Consider the following 18,468-nt stretch of genomic DNA (forward strand, 5'->3'; position numbering starts at 1 on the left):
AGAGGACAGAGCTGAATAAAAGAAACTAGGAATCTGGCTTCTATGCAGTACCCAGGGCACACAGCTTATACCATCACTCCCTTCAAAGTTCTCCTACTTTCACGTTAGCTGAATTTTTGAACAGGTCAGTTTTGAAGTAGATTCTTAAAACCCACCAGCAACACAGATTTTTTTGAAAGTGTCAGTAGCAATCACAGTGACTTTTCTGTAAAATTTTAACTGTTTCAATGCACACATGTCCTCACCAGTTCACACACGTCCTCACCAGTGCACACCCATCCTCACCAGTGCACACACATCCTCACCAGTGCACACCCATCCTCACCAGTGCACACCCATCCTCACCAGTGCACACCCATCCTCACCAGTGCACACACATCCTCATCAGTACACACACATCTTCACCAGTGCACACACATCCTCACAGTACACACCCATCCTCATCAGTGCACACCCGTCCTCATCAGAGAGGGAAAGAGTGGAGACTGCTTGGTTCTGTTCTCAAAACTCAGAGGATGGACAGGTTCCTCTAGTCTCAAGTGAACTAAGAAGAGGCTGAATGACTACCAAGAATATGAAAGGGATTAAATCTTCTTCCCAGTGAACCAGACAGTCTCTCCTACAGAAATCTCAAGTCTCCAGGCAGGACTAAGTACAGTTTCTTTAAGAGAAAGTGCAAGAAGGCACAATAAGAAGATCAGGTTATAGGATTCCCATCATTAATGAAATTTCAGGGCTCCACATTATTTTGGGGGTAGTTTTAGTATCTACATTACTTTTGGGTCACTAAATTTGCATAGTCACAACATGCCAATTTCCTCTCAATCTTTCTGGAAAATCCTTCCCAGCCTTAGCCGAATCCCTCTGGATCCTATATTCAGTTTGCCTCCCTGTACCAATAATTTCACTTAAGGCGAATTGTTGGGATATTTTTGGCTAGAGGCAATTTAGTCTTTGTACTGTGGCATTGGGCACCATCTCTCCACGATAAATCCGTTCAGATTTAGAAGCTAAGCTGGGATGCTTTGGAGGAGCAATGCTTGGAAAGAGAGGCATCTGAATGTCCCCCTCTGCCACTCCCTTAAGACTTACTTGGATTCACAGTTAAGAGAGTTCCTTTTCCAAATGTCAGTTTGTAGCTGCCGCCTCCACTGTTCCCACAGCCTGGGGAGGTTTTACAAAAACAGGAACCAGGGCTGCTCTTGAAGAAGGGCCCTGGCTGCACTCATCCTGCACTGCATTATAGGTTTGCCAAGACCTAGGCTTCTAGAGGCCAGTGAAAGGCTGTGATATAGAAACCCAATATATATATGTCTCTCTAAATCTTAAATGCAATTTTTATTGCTTTTTTAATGACTAAGCTGCAATTTTTGTTTTGGTAAGTTTTTCTCTCTCTCTTCCTTCCTAATTGTTTTCTCCTGCTTGGTACTCATGTAGTTTCTAGTTTATTACACTTTTTCGGTCACAATTTCTCTGCTGTTTATTGAATTACTTACAATCAATTCACTGGTCTCTGGTCTATGGGAAATGGATTTCAGAAGAAAAAGAGGCCAGGGATACACGTATTATGTGAGGCTGAGGGCTTGCTCATCCTTCCTGGCCTGCTTCTCTGGAGGAGTAGGCAAACCGTGTTTGTCTCTTCAGCAGAGCTCAGAGGACAAAGCCTAGAAAGATGGCTGAAGAGACCTATAAGCAGCTTCGGCCTCCATACCCAGTCAGGTCAGCCTGTCCCTTGCTCACACACCAGCTTCTAGAAACCACTCTAGGAGTTGGGCCACACCACACAGCTTTACAAAGCTTGTATGCAAACTGCACAGCAGAGCCTCTTTCCTCTCTTGAAGAAGCCAGGTCAGGTGCCTAGCAGTCAAGTCTGCTATGGAGAATGGCCGGAGCCTCACAAACCTGCAGGGTGTGGCTGCACCTCCCTGCTGCGCTTCTCTTGCCCTTCACAGCCTCCTTTACCAGTTGGAGACAGTGTACTGGAAACTTCAGTTCCTTTGTCAGACATTTAACATCTTTATCTTTTTCTCCTTCATAGATCTTAACTTCTTTTCCTCCCACCCTTCATCCAGCCTTTACAGAACTTTCCCCGAAACAGTTGGATTAAAGAAATCTTTACACTTAAAAGTCTCCTGAGTGAAGTTAAGCTGACTTCCTACTTAAAGTTCCTGGACCGACTCTGGGGCCTCCTCTTCGGGGACTCAAAACATCGCTCTAAGACAGGAAAGGTTAAAAGGCACACGGAGGAGCCAGGGAGGAGCCTGTTCCCAGAAATCCTCTCATCCACTGTGCTTAGGTGGATTTATTTCTGAACACCTCCCCCTCCCCAACCCACAGCCACTAAAAGGGAGCTGTACTCAAAATCAACCCCAGAGTGTCCTTCCCATGTGACCTCTAGTCCTGAAAGAAGACATGGCACAGTTGTGCAGCACAAGAGGACTGTGGGAGGATCTGTTTGCCTCCCGCCACCCGCCTTTCTTTAATAGTTTCAAACTATTCACAGAAATGTTCCTTTAGGCTGGAGAAATGTGCTAAGTTTCTAATCGCTTCATCTTTCTTCTTGCTGTCCATTTACTACAGTCATATATTTACAATCTAAATTTCCATTTCATTTCCATCTCAGGAGCTCCCTAATGCACTTTTCTATTACTTCCAGAACACTGTGCAGAATGACAAACTCTTGAAACAAAACAAATCACATGGACTTTTTGGGCAAGAGACTGACATTTCTGTCTGCTGAAGACGGGTCTGGGATGAACATATTATTATGACTGTTCCAGGCAAGACCAAACAGGCAGCCCAGACAACTGGGCAAAGAGACTCGCGGGATTGACACGCCATATCTAAGGAGTTATCTACTGAGCATCACTCCTTGGGATTAATTTGGATTTCCTCTTTAATCTGCTTCTCAAATGTCAGTTTCCTATCTTTTTTAGAACCCCTCTGGCAGGGAAAGCTTAAGGTAGATCTCAGGGATGCGTTTTCAACCTCAACTGATATTTCATCTTCACACATCACAAATAGAGGGACCGAAAGAAAAACTACAGCATAATGGGAAAGAATTTAAAACAGTTCCTTGGGAAGTATAAGAATTATAAATAAAATAAAGTTGTATATTTTTCCTGATTATATTTCTCGTATTTGGAGAGCTCTAAACAGCCACTCCAGTGTGGAAATGCAGCCACTGACCTGCCTGCCCCTTAGGCCCCTGTGAATCACTAGACACATAGGCCAGCACCTAAATGGTTTTCTACTTGATGCTGTTTTAGCATGAAGGACTTAAGGAAGGTCAAACAGAGGCAACACAGTGGTTCTGAGGACATTTTGATTCTGGCTTTTTTAAATGTGGATAATAATTCAGCCATGCAAGTGGATTTGCTTTGAGATACCCAGTTGGGTAGCTGGTATTTTGGAATTATGAGTCAATTTAACTCCTAAATAATTATTTGGAATAGGCTTCCATTGGTGTAGAAAATAGAAATTGTCTCGCAAGGCAAAATTTCAGCAACACTGAAGCTGATAGAGATTAGGTTGTTTTGAGAATGGTGAGGCAGCAGCCAAAGCATCCTTCTGGCCTCATGGAGTGAAGAGAAGGGCTGTTAAGATGCCTGACTTAAGAGTCCTTTTCCAAGCCCAGAGGCCAGTTTATCAGCAAGAGCACAGAAGTGAGAGAGTATCAGAAGTCTCCTCTGGTGCACTGAACTCAGTCCAGACAAGGACGCAAACATTCCGGGAGAACCCAGTTAGAACACAGCAGTGAGCATCATCCTGCGACATAGTCTCAGAGGCTCCTGGTCCTTCTGACTCATTTGAAATTTGCTTTAAATGTTGCCTCTCCCCTAAACATCAGATTTTCATCATCAGTACCAAAGAATCTTACACAACTTTGCCTAACTAGCTTGACTCTAAGAGTTTGACTTATAGAAATTCCAGATAGTTCATTTCTTAATTGTGTCAACATGGAAGCCTCTCCTAGTCATGTATGTGAAAGCAAGGTGGTCATTCAGTGTCCAACGTGCACCTCACTGTCTCTTCCTGGGTCAGGCTGCTTGCGATCCTATCGATGTTTGCCTTGTGACCAGCCTATGCTCTCCTCACCCTCCTTCCTTTCTAGATGCATTTTGTTCCTGAATACTAAAGCTTCAACTCAGCAGCCTTTAGTCAGACATAACCCCCTTAACAGAGTCAGACTTAACATTTCCAAGTGTTTAAAAGTGTCAACAGCAGTCTAAAGTTCTGGTGTAGGGGCTGGCTATGGTGCCACCGTGACCAGTTAGCAATGTAGCGGAAAATGCCGGTCAGCGGGTAATGTGGTTGTTTCCAAAGAATTTCTAAAGTGATAGTTTAGGTTTAGAAACAAGTAAGTGTCATCAAACATACCTGGTGTGACCCTCAGAATTGTTCCTTTTCCAAATGTCAGCTTATTGTTGGCTCCAGCAGACACACAATGACACATGACTCTACAAAAACTCAGTTGTCCAAACTTCCCCTGAAGCTCCAGTGTTTGCTTGTTTGTCTAGAAAGTTTCCCAATAAAGCCAGCATCGTGTAATGAGGAGCAGTGGTGGGTTTTGTAAACTATCCACAAATTCCCTTTTCCTCGTAGTTTGATCACTTTTCTGGAAATGTATTAGCATTCATCCCCTACTGCTTGCCCGCCCAGCAACACGGAGGCCCAGACTCCTTCTCTTCCCTCTTTTCCATCTTATGAGAGAAAAAATAGAAGCCCAAAGAGTAGGTTGATTTTCCTTTAGTTCCGTAGAAAATCCCACCAATTGCAGTTTTCACAATCATGTGCACAGTAGCCCGACTCCTGGTGCAGTGGGCCAGTGTCCTTCTCATCATATTATCAGGTAAATAGCGTGTAGGGTCACGGGCGGTGTCCTGCATATGGCAGGAATACACCAGAAATTGTTTGGACTGGAATCAGCTAACTAGCTGCCATGGTGTGGACTTGGGTTATAAAACAGAACAGAAAATTTGCACATCAGAGGTCCAGAGAGAAACTTGGAATATTAGAAATTAAAACTTACACACGCTTACTGTCAGTTTTGTCCCTTTCCCAAAGACGAGCTTCTGAGATCCTTGGGTCCCACAGCCACACACTGCTTTACAAATACTCTCTAGACTTCCTGCCAACTGCCAGGAGCCAGAGCTCCATCAAGTCTCCCAGGGGGAACAAAGGCAGAATCATGGTGCAATTGTGCAATTACAGGGCTATTTCTGAGTGGGACAATGGAAAATATTTGTTTGTTCTTTTATCAAAGAGATTATTAGATTGCTGCCTTATTAATTAGGTAAGTAATCAATCCAGTTGGTTGGTAGGTACAGTTAGTTTGAAGGAACTCAAGGCTTCAGGGTCAGAGACTTGAGTTTGACATCAAGGGCAAGTGCTTTAATTTGCTTCACCTCAGTTTCTCTATCTCCAAAGTGGGAGAATGGCAACAGCTTGTCAGTGCAGGTTTGGGGGGTTAGGAGTTTATGGCTGGGTGGCAGAAGTCTGTCTGTCCAGTGCTGGGTCATCTGTGAGACACACCTCTGGTTCTTACAACTGGGGAGAACGAGGCTCCAGTGACTTCCCAGATACAATCTCAGTCGTAAACACTCATCTCTGGTACCTAAAGGTCATGAACTAAGCCTCAAGACCTTCCTCACTTTTTTGCTTATTTAATTTCATTCATTTAACCTTTTTTTTTCTTTGTCTGGGTCTCACTAGCTAGCCCTGGCTAGTCTGGAACTCACAATCTAGACCAGGTTGGTCTCGAACTTGCAGTGATCCTGTGCCTCTGCCTCCCATGCACTTAGCTTACAGGTTAGACCACTACGCTTGGCCCTTGAGTTCTCTTTCTTACTGCATGGACTTTATGAAATTATTTGCCTCCCAAGCATCCTTGACAACAGGGAAGTCATGTTTAAAATGAGGGCTGCGGCTGCACCGAGCTCAGAGCCACATCAAGAGTAAGTGTGATAATACACAGAAAGCGTGTGGCCGGTAGCTAACAGGCCCTCATTGTTATTTTCCTCCACGTCAAATGCATTGTGCATGACCTTAAAAAAATAATAACCTGAAGGTTTGGAAATTCTTGTGAGATTGTAGAATTCTAAAGTTATCTCTTTACCTGAAGACCAGCATGTCATGAAGGGCACAGAAGAACTGCCAGACAGTTTGACCTGGGGTGGGGTCATTACGTGATCCTGTGGGAAGTTGGACAAAGCGCTATCCACTTGCAGGTGGATCAGGTACTTTTCTCTTTTTAAAAAACCTGACTGAACCTGAATCTTGGCAGACACAGGGCAAGAAGCCGTATGCCCATTAGTTGGTATAAAAAAGATCTTTCAAATCACATTTAGAAAGAGGGTTAGATACTCCCACACTTACCTGGATTTACTGTGAGGTTTTTCCCCTTCCCAGATATCAACTTAGAGCCACTGACTCGCTGGACACTGTGCTGAAGGGCTTTGCACAAACCTGTGTCATCAACCTAATGAGAACAGCTTGGCAGAGCTTCCCAAGGACTAGAAGCTTCCTCCACTGTCCAGGTCTCATAAGAGGAAGAAGGGACACCATTTTTAGTTAAAGTGGGGTGCTGTGACTGAAGCCGTGCCCAGAGATACGATTCTTACTTGATGATTCCAGAAGGCTTTCAAGACAATTCTGTATCTGTAATCCATGGGTCAAAGCCATCACAGTGTGCAATCTCTCCGAATTTAAGCTCCCCTGGGAGAGTCAGCTGTGCAGTGTTGAGGAGCAGGGTCCGATAGTTACGTCATTGTCTGAAGGCAAGGCCAGTGTTCCACCCAGGCTTCTGTTTTCCTGTCTCTGTGGGCAGCCTCTCCTCTCTTCTGTTATTTGGTTCAGTTGCTGTCAGTCATTGTCCCTGCCTCAGCTAGCTTCTCGCAACCCCAGCTAACACATAGTGAGTTTATTTCTCTTTGGAATCATAAATTCTATTTTGGCTAAACTTTGTATAAAGGGTGTGCTGTCTTCCTCCATTCTGGGAGGGTCTGGACTGGTCAGGGTTACGAGGCATCTGGGCTCTGCCCTGGACCTTGGGATCAGGCTCAGCCGTGTGACTTTGAGCACCCTTACTTCCTCTCTGAGTTCCACTGTCCTTATTTGCAAAGTTGGGAGGTCATCAAGGACTGACTCTTTAAGCTGTGAGTTTTTCATTTGCTTCTCTGGGTTTAATGTGTTCAAAAATGCTGTGTCATTTTTACCCCCTGGCTCATCTAATTCACCTCATCTAAACAAAATCAAACAAAAAAGGAAAAAAAAGAAAAGAAAAGAAAAGAAAAAAAAAAAGGAAAGTAGGTCTCTACTTAGCACACCAAGAAGTGGTGGTTTCCAACCCTGCCATCTGCCTTAGTGTTTGATCTTCTTAGAGTTTGAAGTCAAAATTCTAGAACCAAATCCTTAGAGGGAGCTATAGCTTCTTAAAAGAATCCAGATAATACGAGATCCAGCAAGTAAACCAACACGTTTGGTTTAAACACAGCTCTTCTTAAGCTTCATGCCCTTCAGTTGCAAATGTAGTTTTTTCTCCTGCTTTTCTGCGGGACCTGTCCTTGAATCTGAGACCCTCTGGGAAGGGAGACTGACCTCCCATTGGACAAGGTAATTCCCTATGCAGCTTGTTCCAGACCTCTAAGTACCAGGTGCTCTTACTGAGCAAAGCTGCCGAGGCACCTCTGAGTGAGGCTCGCTGGGCTGACAAGTCACGAAGCACCTCAGAGTTCTTTACGGAGTGCTGGGTCTGTTCCTCAGTGTCTCCAGAGATATCAGGCAGGAGTGGAGGCCAGCATCTTGAACTGCCATTTGAGGTTATCTCTCTTTGACTAGTGCAGCCTAAGATGCAGGCCACGAGAGGGAGAGACCAAGCGTGTCAGGATGCTCCAGATTTCTTCTCTGTACTCACAAGGATCAGAGAAACCTGGAAACCTTACTAAGCTGTTTCTCGCCTATGCTGTTCTATAGGTGTCAGGAAGGGTAACTCTTGGTTCTTTACTGCTGACCTAGAGCAGAGGAGAGCCTGGGGCCATCAAGTATACCAGGCGGGCCAGGTTTCTCTTTCTACTACACAAATGCACAGAGTATTGCCTGCCCTTCCTTGGGTACCAGGAACCCAATATCAAAAACACTGTTCTTCAGATGGTTTCTCCCTGCGGACTTCAGCTTAGGAAAACATGCAATAGTGGGAGACAAATTTTTCTTCAGGTCCTGTAGGTAGGTTTGAGTCATGGCTAGGGCTAAAACTCAGGGTATTTGAGTTCCAGCATTACTTCCTGCATCTCTCTACATGTGCCACAAGAGAGCAGGACTTTCTCCGGGCAATCTCTCCCTACAGGATATTGGCTGGCCCAGGGAATGATTCTCCCTCTTAAACAGTGGATATGGCATCATGAAGAAGGACTTGGCAAATGAGAGGTGGAACTTCATTTATCACTAAGCAATTAGGCACTAGCAATTGATAACAAGGGAAATGGCCTGTGGGATACTCAGGGAAGCCAAGGAAAAGACAGAGATCGAAAAATTTGCCCTTTACCGAAAGGATAATCCAGCAGGGAGTTGGCTTTGATTAGTGTCTCTTCAGGACTCATTATGCGGCGTGACACTGCATGTGTGGATGGCAAATACGAAACAGTGTGGTCCTGCCTCCTCTCCTCGCTCCCACAGTGGGACTATGAAGAGAAGAGCGCTCTTCCCTCTGAGTGTAGATGTGACCAAAGCATCCTTCTTACCAGCGTGCTCCAGGGAGCCACTACCAATCGTCAGCTCTTGGGAGTTGAGATGCAGCCTGCTGACTCTTGCTGGTCAAGAGAACAGCTGTGGAGCAGATCCCACAGATTGCGGTTGAGAAATCTGACAGCTGGGAGTCAGACACAGTTCCATCATAAAAGATATCAAAGACCTGGTAGGACGAAGACCATCCTTCCCCTAGGCTGCTCCGGAAGCGGCATCCAGGACATCATCTTCAGAGCGTTTTTCCAAAAACCAGCTTTCTAGAGGGTAATGCGGGTGGGTGGGTGGATGGGATCATGGTAGGGTTCTTCATGCTTATTCTTTCCCAAATCTGAAAGGTCTCCCCCCAAACCAGGAGCTTGGGGATGTGTTGGCCCTTGTCTTTCTTTGGAGCACTTCCTGGTATTCATCAGGCCGGGTTGTCCCCGGGCATCTTGGAATGGAAGGTGCCACAGGAGGACAATGGTGCCAAAGCTCATTCTCTGGACACTTGTTCCATAGCCACCCATTCCAGATGCCACTAAGGCTTCCCTTCCAGGACGGATTTGTAGAATCCCACAGTGTATCTAGTGTTCTGCATCCGTCCAGACAAGCATCCCTGTTCTTGACTGCGGCTTAGGCATTTTGAAGGCAAAAATGTCTACTTCTCTGGGTCTCTTAGAGTAAATCTCATTTCCTTGAAGCCAGTCCTCTTTTCGTGACTGGCGAAGAACGGGCCCACAGGACCAATACAGAAGCAGCTGTCAGTCTCAGAGGTGAACGGGGGATGGAAATAGAAGAGCAGCTCTGAGATCAGGTGTGCAAGAACGTGTTTTCCCTCCGACCAATTTTCTGCTGAGCTCCAGCTGGACCTGCTTATGGAGATGGGTTGGTTAGAGCAGCAGAGGGCGCTGCAAGGTCAGAAACAAAGCCACCCCAAACAAAACCTCTCCCCTATTTTATTAGTTAAATTCGTTCGTAGACAATTTCATACGCGTCTATAATGCATTCTAGTTCCCTTCACCCCACCTTCTGTATCTTTCCCTTCCTCCAGTCATTCCCCTTCTGCCTTATAGGTCCCTTTCCCATGGTCATGACTTTGTGTTTGTTTGGTGACCCACTCAGCTAAGCCAGGGCCACCTGTGTGACTATGGGACTGGAGCTATCCAGTGGAGCCTGGAAGGCCAACTGCTGGGTACACATCTGAACATAACCTGCCCCCCAATCCACCACTACCCAATAGTTCAGCAGGGAGAGATAAGGGCCCAGGAGCTCTCTCCCCATGCATGACTGGCTGTTGATAGGTCCAGGCTTGTGCAGACCCAGAACAGGCCACTGTGGAACAGGCCACTGTGGCAGCTGAGTTCCTGATTCCAGCAGCCGGGTCACACGCAGGAGTCAGCATTCAGCAGCTTTTCTCTCTGTCTTCTGGTCCTTACATTCTTTCCAACTTTCTTTAAGTAACAGGAGTTATCAAGACTCAGACTGAAGGATAAAGGAGGTTTTGTTTAACCCTCTTGAGAGGTGATTTCAAGCTATGAAAGCCAGTCCTGCTTTTTAGGTGGTAGATGATGCCTGCAAACTTCTAGTTCCCTGAGAGCTGCTCGGGCTGCAGGTAGCAATGTATCAGGGAGATGACTCTAGCTCTTGAGGGTGGCATTTAGTCAGTAGTGGGCTACCACATCCAGATAGAACTTGGGGCTCACTCAGTCATACAAAAGTTGCAGCCTTTTGAAGACCCAAGAGCAGTGGGCATGAAGACTCATGCCCCCCAGAGTCTTTGGACTTAGGAGAGAGCACAGCGGCCTCAAGTCTCAGGGGGAGAACAGTGCTCTAGGACAACATGTTTGCAGCACTGACATCATAAAGATAAAAAATTCTGGGCCAATGAGATAACTCAGCATGTAAAGGACCCTGCTCCCAAGCTTGTTGGCCAGAGTTGCAACCCCAGATCCCCAAGATAGAAGGAGAGAATAGAGTTCTGCAAGTTGTCCTCTGACTCCCCCATGCATGTTGTGGTTTCTTGGTGTAGGAGCATTGTCTATATTCTGTCAGTCATGTTTTAAATAAACGCTGATTGGCCAGGCAGGAGGTGTAGGCGGGAAAACCAGACAGGAAGGGAAAATGATGCAAGGAGAGCAGGAGAATTCTGGGGAGGAGGAAGTTGATTCCTCCCATTCCTGCCCAGATCACCAAAGCAGCAGGATGTGAGCTGCCCCACTGAAAAAGGTACTGAGTCACATGGCTAACATAGATCAGAAAAATGAGTTAATCAAGATGTGAGAGTTAACTAATAAGTAGCCAGACCTAATGGGCCAATCAGCTTTATAACTTACGGAATCCTCTGTGTCATTTTCTTTGGGTCCTAGCAGCTGGGGGGCTGGGCAGGACATAAATCCCAACAAACAGGCCCCCTCATGTTACATAATGGTGCCCACGTGGATAACTGCATCCACAAAAAGCCTGAGAAAGCTTGGGAAAGACTAGAGTAAAGCATTTTGGTTTTCAGCCATAGCAGGAAAAAAGCTGCGCTGTTTTAAAATGCTGGCTTTCTGGGCCGTCCTGCCAGGGAAAACTCTTGACTCTCTCAAGCAGGCAGTCCAGACTATGGAAACACTGTTGCAGCTTTCTTCCTGGCAAGGACCTTGAAATGCCTTAAGAGCTTTTGAGTGTTGTCTTCTCCATATTCCTTAGCAAATTAAAGACCCATGTGGTCAGAAAAAGAGAGATATACAGTAAGGAGAGATTCAAAGAATAAGAAAACCTCTAAATGGTTTACAGTGTGTTAAAAATATATGCAGGCTTGAAAAAAAGGTTTAAAGCCTTAAAATAAAAAAGAAAGAAAGAGAGTAGTTGGGTGTGGTGGAACACACCTTTAATCCCAGCACTGGGGAGGCAGAGACAGACAGATCTCTGGGAGTTCAAGGATAGCCTGGTCTACAGAGGGAGTTCCAGGACAAAGATATGCAAAGAACCTGTCTCAAAAAGTCAAAAGTTAAAAGTAAAAATAAAAGAAATAGAGGTTAAAATAAAGCCATGTAAAGATGGAAAATACACAGAGAATCTTGATACTGCATGCTATTATGCTCTCTTTGAATTGTTTTAATGGTGAGGAAGGAGCAACAGCTGCTAAAAGATATTTGCTTATAAATGCTGCAGAATTAATCCAAGATAGGTATTTTTAAAAAGGTATGTTGCTTTGGAGAAGAGATTTTTCTTTTGTTTCCACAGAAAACGAGAGGCTCTGGATTTATTCAGAGTTAAGAAAAATCATCTTTGACCAAGGGAGACCACCTGAGCAATCTCCGGTAGAAACAGATGGCCCAGATGTCTGAGTCCTTCATCCAGAACAGGTTCAAGACTGCTGCCTGAGATGATCAAGACGCACAGGATACTTCAGTCAGGACTTGATCATAACTCTAAATTTTCTTTAGGTCCCCATAAGATTATCAATGCCCCCAACCAGCTGGAAGTAGCCTGGAATACTACGCCCACATTCCCAAAAAAATGGACTATGTATATTTTTCTTTTTTTTTTTTAAAAAAAGAGGGGTAAGTGGTGCAGGAGCATTGTCTGTATTCTGTCAGTCATGTTTTAAATAAACGCTGATTGGCCAGGCAGGAGGTGTAGGCGGGAAAACCAGACAGGAAAGGGAAATGATGCAAGGAGAGCAGGAGAATTCTGGGGAGGAGGAAGTTGATTCCTCCCATTCCTGCCCAGATCACCAAAGCAGCAGGATGTGAGCTGCCCCACTGAAAAAGGTACTGAGCCACATGGCTAACATAGATCAGAAAAATGAGTTAACCAAGATGTGAGAGTTAACTAATAAGTAGCCAGACCTAATGGGCCAATCAGCTTTATAACTTACGGAATCCTCTGTGTCATTTTCTTTGGGTCCTAGCAGCTGGGGGGCTGGGCAGGACATAAATCCCAACAAACAGGCCCCCTCATGTTACAGTTTCTGAATAGTGCATGTGAGTATGTTCAAACACACACACATACATGTGCACACACACACCTTTGAGAGGTGTGGTCTTTAGATTTTTTTAACTGTTGATTGATAGAACAAACCTTCAGCTAAATTTAACAGTCATTTTACCCCCATATTTAGTTAGCATCTTCTCTCTGAATAGTTTTGAGAACACTGATCTTAGGACCATATTAATCTGCATATTTGATGAATGGGTGCTGACTGCACAAGCCTAGCTGGCTTACTGCGTGGGCCCTCAGAAGTGCCCTTTCTGAAGAATGCCTTTCAGGAAAAGGACACCACATCTGGGAAATTTCACTTATGCCACCGAGCATGGCACCCAGCATCTGTGCCTCCATGTGAACTCCATGTGAACTGGCTGTGAGGGTCCGTGGAACCCATCTTCTTGCATGTGGTCAGATGTCACTGAAGTTGGGCAATAGGAGAAGTCATTAAGAAAATGGCTCAGTCCAGGGGTTAATTAGGGACCTGGGAGCTGTGAAAATGACTTCTGCCAGCAGGGGTTGAACTGTGTGCAAGGATCCCGCCAAGCTGTAGGCTCTGAGACGGAGGGCAGCCCTTTCACTCCTAATCTTCCTCTCCAACACTGCAGGGCCTTAAAGATGCTCACAGTGGGATGTTGGCCCAGGTAGTATTTTCCCTGAGAACTCTCCATGCCTGTGGCTGCCAGATACAATTCAGGAAGTCAAGTGAAAATAGAATTCCAGGTAAATAATTAATACTTTTTTAAAAAATGTAGAGTGATGTCCCAAATATGGCAGGTTCTAGATATTAGTAAATTTTAGCTGTCACTTATTTGAAATAAATATTGACTGCTCTCTGGTGTTCATGTTTGTGCTGCTGATGAAGTCTTTCCTCTTCTCTTTCTCCTCTTCCTCCTTTTTCTTTCTCTCTTTCTTCCCCACCCCTGGAGATAGAGACCAGAGCCTCAGGATGCTAGGCAAGTACCTCCCCCTGGGTCTCTCTGGTGAGCTTTTCAGTGGAACCGCCTTCTTCTATTGCACATCTACTTATTGAAAGACAAGCTTTTCATCAGTGAAAAGATGAATGCTGTCATTAGTCTTGTGTGTGTGTGTGTGTGTTGAGACTGAAGAAAAAAGTGATAATATACATATTATGAATCCTTGTGATTTCAGAGAGCAATCTGAGGGAAAATTCCAACAGAGTTGTAATCCAGCAATCCAGGGTGGCAATGAGTTAGGAACAAAGTGGAGTGGCCAGGGACATCTCACTGGAATGAAGTTAATGAAGGACTAGGACCAGAGCTTTAGACAGCTAGAACTAGCTGGGACAGGGAAGTTGATGGAGGACTACAAGAAAGGCTATAACAGCTGAGGTAGACAGAGAAAGCAGGGAATATATGTGAGTAGGGCTGGAGAAGAGGCAAGGGCCAGAGCTTTGTAGGAGCTCAGAGACACAGGCAAAGAGAGCAGTTAGAATTCTAAAGACCTGGAAAATGGATGGCTCAGGACAAGAGCAAAAGCAATGGGACCAGTTAGGACTCTTTGCAGTGGTCCTTGTAAGAGATGATGTTTGCATGACGGAGCTGAGGGGAGAGGGGTAGGGAGATGGGCTGGTGATTCCAAGTGCTAACAGGTCTTGCTGATGAAGCAGATGTAGGAAAAAGGGAGGGAAGGGACTTTGCAGACACTTCATGGGGTTGAGGAGCGAATTAGTGTTTCTGATTCCAGAGCAGTGCTTCCTAAATACTGTGTCATGGCTTACATGGAAAGCTGGGTTGTTGGGGTGCGTGACTGGGAGGGGATGGCACAGGGTCTCCAGACACCCCAGGCATGCAGGGCTTCTCAGAAAGTACCTTAGTAAGCTTCATTGCATTTTACCTGCCAGGAAGCTCTCTCTGGGACAGTAATTTTACTGCTGTAGCCAAGTGTAGGCTGTGGACCGTCCCACGAGACAGGAAGATACATAGCGCAATCCAGTAACCACTGTCAGGATCAGCAAGCACCCCCTAAGCACCAGAAACCAAGGACTTGTAGGGTCCAAGGCTGGAAAAGGTGTTAGAAACAATCTTTTTCAGCCATTTTCCCACCTTTACACAGAGAGGTAACGGACTTACATGTTGAGTTTACACATTGCATACTACACAGGGATTAATCCATTTGCTCTGTTTATTGAGCTCTACAAGGTGAATGCACAGATGTCAGGTGCCCTGAGACAGGGCTACTTGAAGTGTGATTCATGGACCGGTCCCAGCCTACGATCAGAGACCCTTGGAATGGAGAGCGAGTTACTTTATGAACTGAGTATGCCAAAGCACGCCGCTGCGGAGATGGCAGTTTCCTCCCTTTATCCCACTTTCTCAACCTCCCTCTGTCCTTCCCTCCACCCCTCCTCACATTTATTTTTTAAACCAATTCATTTTCACTGTCAGAAGTCTCAGTCCTAGACGGTTTGGAGACCAACATTTCTGTAAACAGCAGCAGTCCCTCGTGGAGGCGCTCACCTCACAGTTTCAGCAGACCCAGTCATGTGACAGTCACGTGAGTGGCTGCCTGCCTCCCCTCATTTCCGGTCTATCTCCAGTCTGTCCAGAGCCCTGTGAAGATTAAAGAGCTCCCAGCGGCCTCCTCCATGCGCTGCCTCCTGCACGAACCTAAAGGATGATTCTGGGCTTGACGCTCAGCCTTTTGTTCACCTGTAAGAGGTGCATTTCTTTTGCCTGTATCCGTTTCCCTTTCTCTGACCTTTGGAGGCTCGGTCCCTTGTTCTTGCCTGCTTAGCTTCTGTCTAGTCATTCTCTGCCCGTGACATTCATTCCTGTTCTCTGTTGAGTTCCTCTGAGCTGGTCAGCGTCTGGGAACTCAGAAGCGACTGTTGTCTCATTTCCTCTTCACGCTGTCGTCTCGCCAGCAAGAACCATGTGGGACACTAGGATTCTTCTGCAGAAATAGCTTTAATGCGTCCTGAGAGAGAGAGCATCAGCTAACATGGCCGGGGACCCATATATGAAGGAACCCATCCCTTATATAGGAAACAGTCCTTGCTTTGGACGTGTCACTCTTGCATTGGTCTGCTGCCCATAATCCCAGATGATGCCTCGGGAGTAGGCGGGGACAGCAGTGGAAAGTTACCTAGCACATGTGCGTTCACCTGGTGGTGAAACCGGATGTCAGTGCCATCTTGTAATGGGGCATGTAGATGTGACCCTTCACAGACAAGGATGCGCTATGTATCTCACTGACCCAGAGCTCACCTGACAAGACAGTCGCAAGTGGCATTGCAGTAACATTGCTTTGCACTTACGATGGAAATTTTCCAAATCCAGATTTATTTTGGTATCGCAGAAGGCAAGATCTGTCTTTTCAGTTTATCCTTTTTAGGGATGGTACAAGATTCCATGATACAGATTTTGTTCAAGGCCGATTTTCTGTAAGACACAGCAAGGTCTACAGAACCTTCCACCCGGTGACCTCTCCAGTGAGGCCCGAGGACAGTGCCGCTTACTATTGTGCTTCAGACACCACTGTGATGCAGGTGCCCAGGGAGCCTGTACCTAAACCCCTGTAGCACAGTTGAGGAGTGGCCTCCTTCAACAGGAAGTCACATATCAGGTTGTCAGGCATCCTTCTCAGTCATCTGTACTCCAGCCTAGCCTTTAGTGGTGCCCCTAAGTGATTGCTAATAAAAGGCCTGGGCACAGCCGGGGAAGACTCTGGCTTCCAAGGAGCAGAACATCTCCCTTCTGGCTCACTGGGCCTTTGTCACCTTCGTCTCCTGTGATTGACTTTGGAGAGCTACAACTTGAGGAAATACCTTTTCTCTACCCTCGAGCCTGTGCTGTTTGCTGTGAGGGTATCAGGATGGTGCAGGTGTCAGGCCAGGGACATCACCATCACTGCATCTCCACCATCTCTTACTCGTTGCTGTGTCTTAATTAGTAAGCATTCATCTGAGACTCCAAGTGGATTACTAAATCCACTCCTATCTTACCTTCATCCTGTATCTTGCTATGTTAGTCATGTTGTTCCTCCTGAGTGTGCTCTGAAGCTTCCATTTTAGTTATTTTATTTGGACAACGTTTCTCTCTCTTCATTGAAGAACAGGCCTGGCTAGTTGCCTAAGAACTGAACATATTTTCTAAGGTGCTAAGTGTGGAGCTCAATGGTATCCTGAGACAAGACCATTTCCTCTAGGAATAACTGGTGTGTGATGTTGAAACAGATGCCCCTTTAGTTTCTGAAACGTTCTCTTACCTTTCTCTACTTCTCTATTAACGTCTGCATCTTAAATATACCATCATTTATCAGATACAACCCTGGGGATGGAAGAGCCCGGAAGTAAGAGATAGTCTCCCAGTCTCCCAGCTGACTCATGACAGTCAGGGTTGCCATGTTGTACTTCTAGAACTCTGTTGGAGCCAGACCCAGGAGGCTTATCAAAATGAATTTGGGCAGGAGTTTGCACACATTTTAGACACAGTAAGTGAAACGTAGCCAGTATATGAAGCAACAGAGAGGATGAGGTGAGCAAACCATAGGTCATAGTCCATCCCAAGGCAGCATCTTTCCTGGATCCTGCCTTCAGTCTTCACAAACACACACACACACACACACACACACACACACACACACACACACACATGCACACACACATGCACACGCATGCACGCACACATTCTCTCATGCACTTGAGAGCAGAGGAAGAAGAGTTTCAGGGAGGGAGAGGACCAGTGGGAGGGGTTAGGAACATGAGAGAGTAATGTGGGTGGTGGTGGTTCTGAACAAGAAGATAATGTCATCCCTGTAGAAAAATCTTGTAATCAAACTTGTTGTTTGTTTTCTAACTGAAATATTAATTTAACATTTTTGGAGGTTCATTTTGGTGGAAGAAATTTATAATCCTGTGATGGGCTAGGATTTTTTTTCCGTGGCATGCTGGGTCAGAGTCGTCTCATTTGTTGCTGACAAGAGGCAGTCCTGAAGCTCCATGTAGTGACATTTAGATTGACACATTGTCCTCATTTCGGTGATGCAGTGAGCTCACGGGAGAGTAACTTTGGGCTGACAGTCTTGAGACCTTGGTTCTGTTCCTAGAAATATATCTGCCTCACTGAAAGACTTTTGCCCAAGTGCAAACCTTTTTCTCCTTGGAGTGGGGCGAGCAGGGCAAATGTTTTGTTCCATTTGAAAAATGAGGACACGATCTTTTCTAACAACTTCAGAATAGCATTCTGATGTTACAGCCAGGAAGCAGAAGTGAGTGTTTGGGAGTAGGCAGTCTTCATACGTACCAGGTGAAGTGTGGAATGCTGTCATTGCTATTCCCTATGTAGATCTGACTTATCCTCCTAGATTTTCCTGAACCCAGGGCCTCCCAGCATCATTACCTCCTTTGGTTTGGAGTCTGTGGCTGATGGTGCCAGGGGAATTGCCAGGGGTAATTGCTCATGTCACACCATGGTCCCTGCTTTATATTTTTTGTAGTAGCTGAGGAAACCACAGGGCTCCTACCTTAGTGATACCAATAAAGCTACGGCCTTGCCAGGCTGGGCTGACAGAGCCGAACCCCACACTGAAGGTGCTGCTGTGCTCACAGAGCAGGAAACCAGGGCCTACTCCTCCAGACAGGCCCCTCAGGCCTGGGTCAGGAAGCTGTGGTGTGGCTGACATGCCCACTCTGGCTTGCAGCAGACTAATAGCTCAACAGAGCTGAGTGCCTTCTTTCCAGGCAGTTCACAATGAGTGACAGCAGAGGTTGCGGCTTAACAAATGCAGCAGAGGCCCGAGAAGAAAGGCAGA

The sequence above is a fragment of the Myodes glareolus genome, chromosome 12, assembly GCF_982192425.1.
Source record: "Myodes glareolus chromosome 12, mMyoGla1.1, whole genome shotgun sequence".
NCBI classification, from domain to species: Eukaryota; Metazoa; Chordata; class Mammalia; order Rodentia; family Cricetidae; genus Myodes; species Myodes glareolus.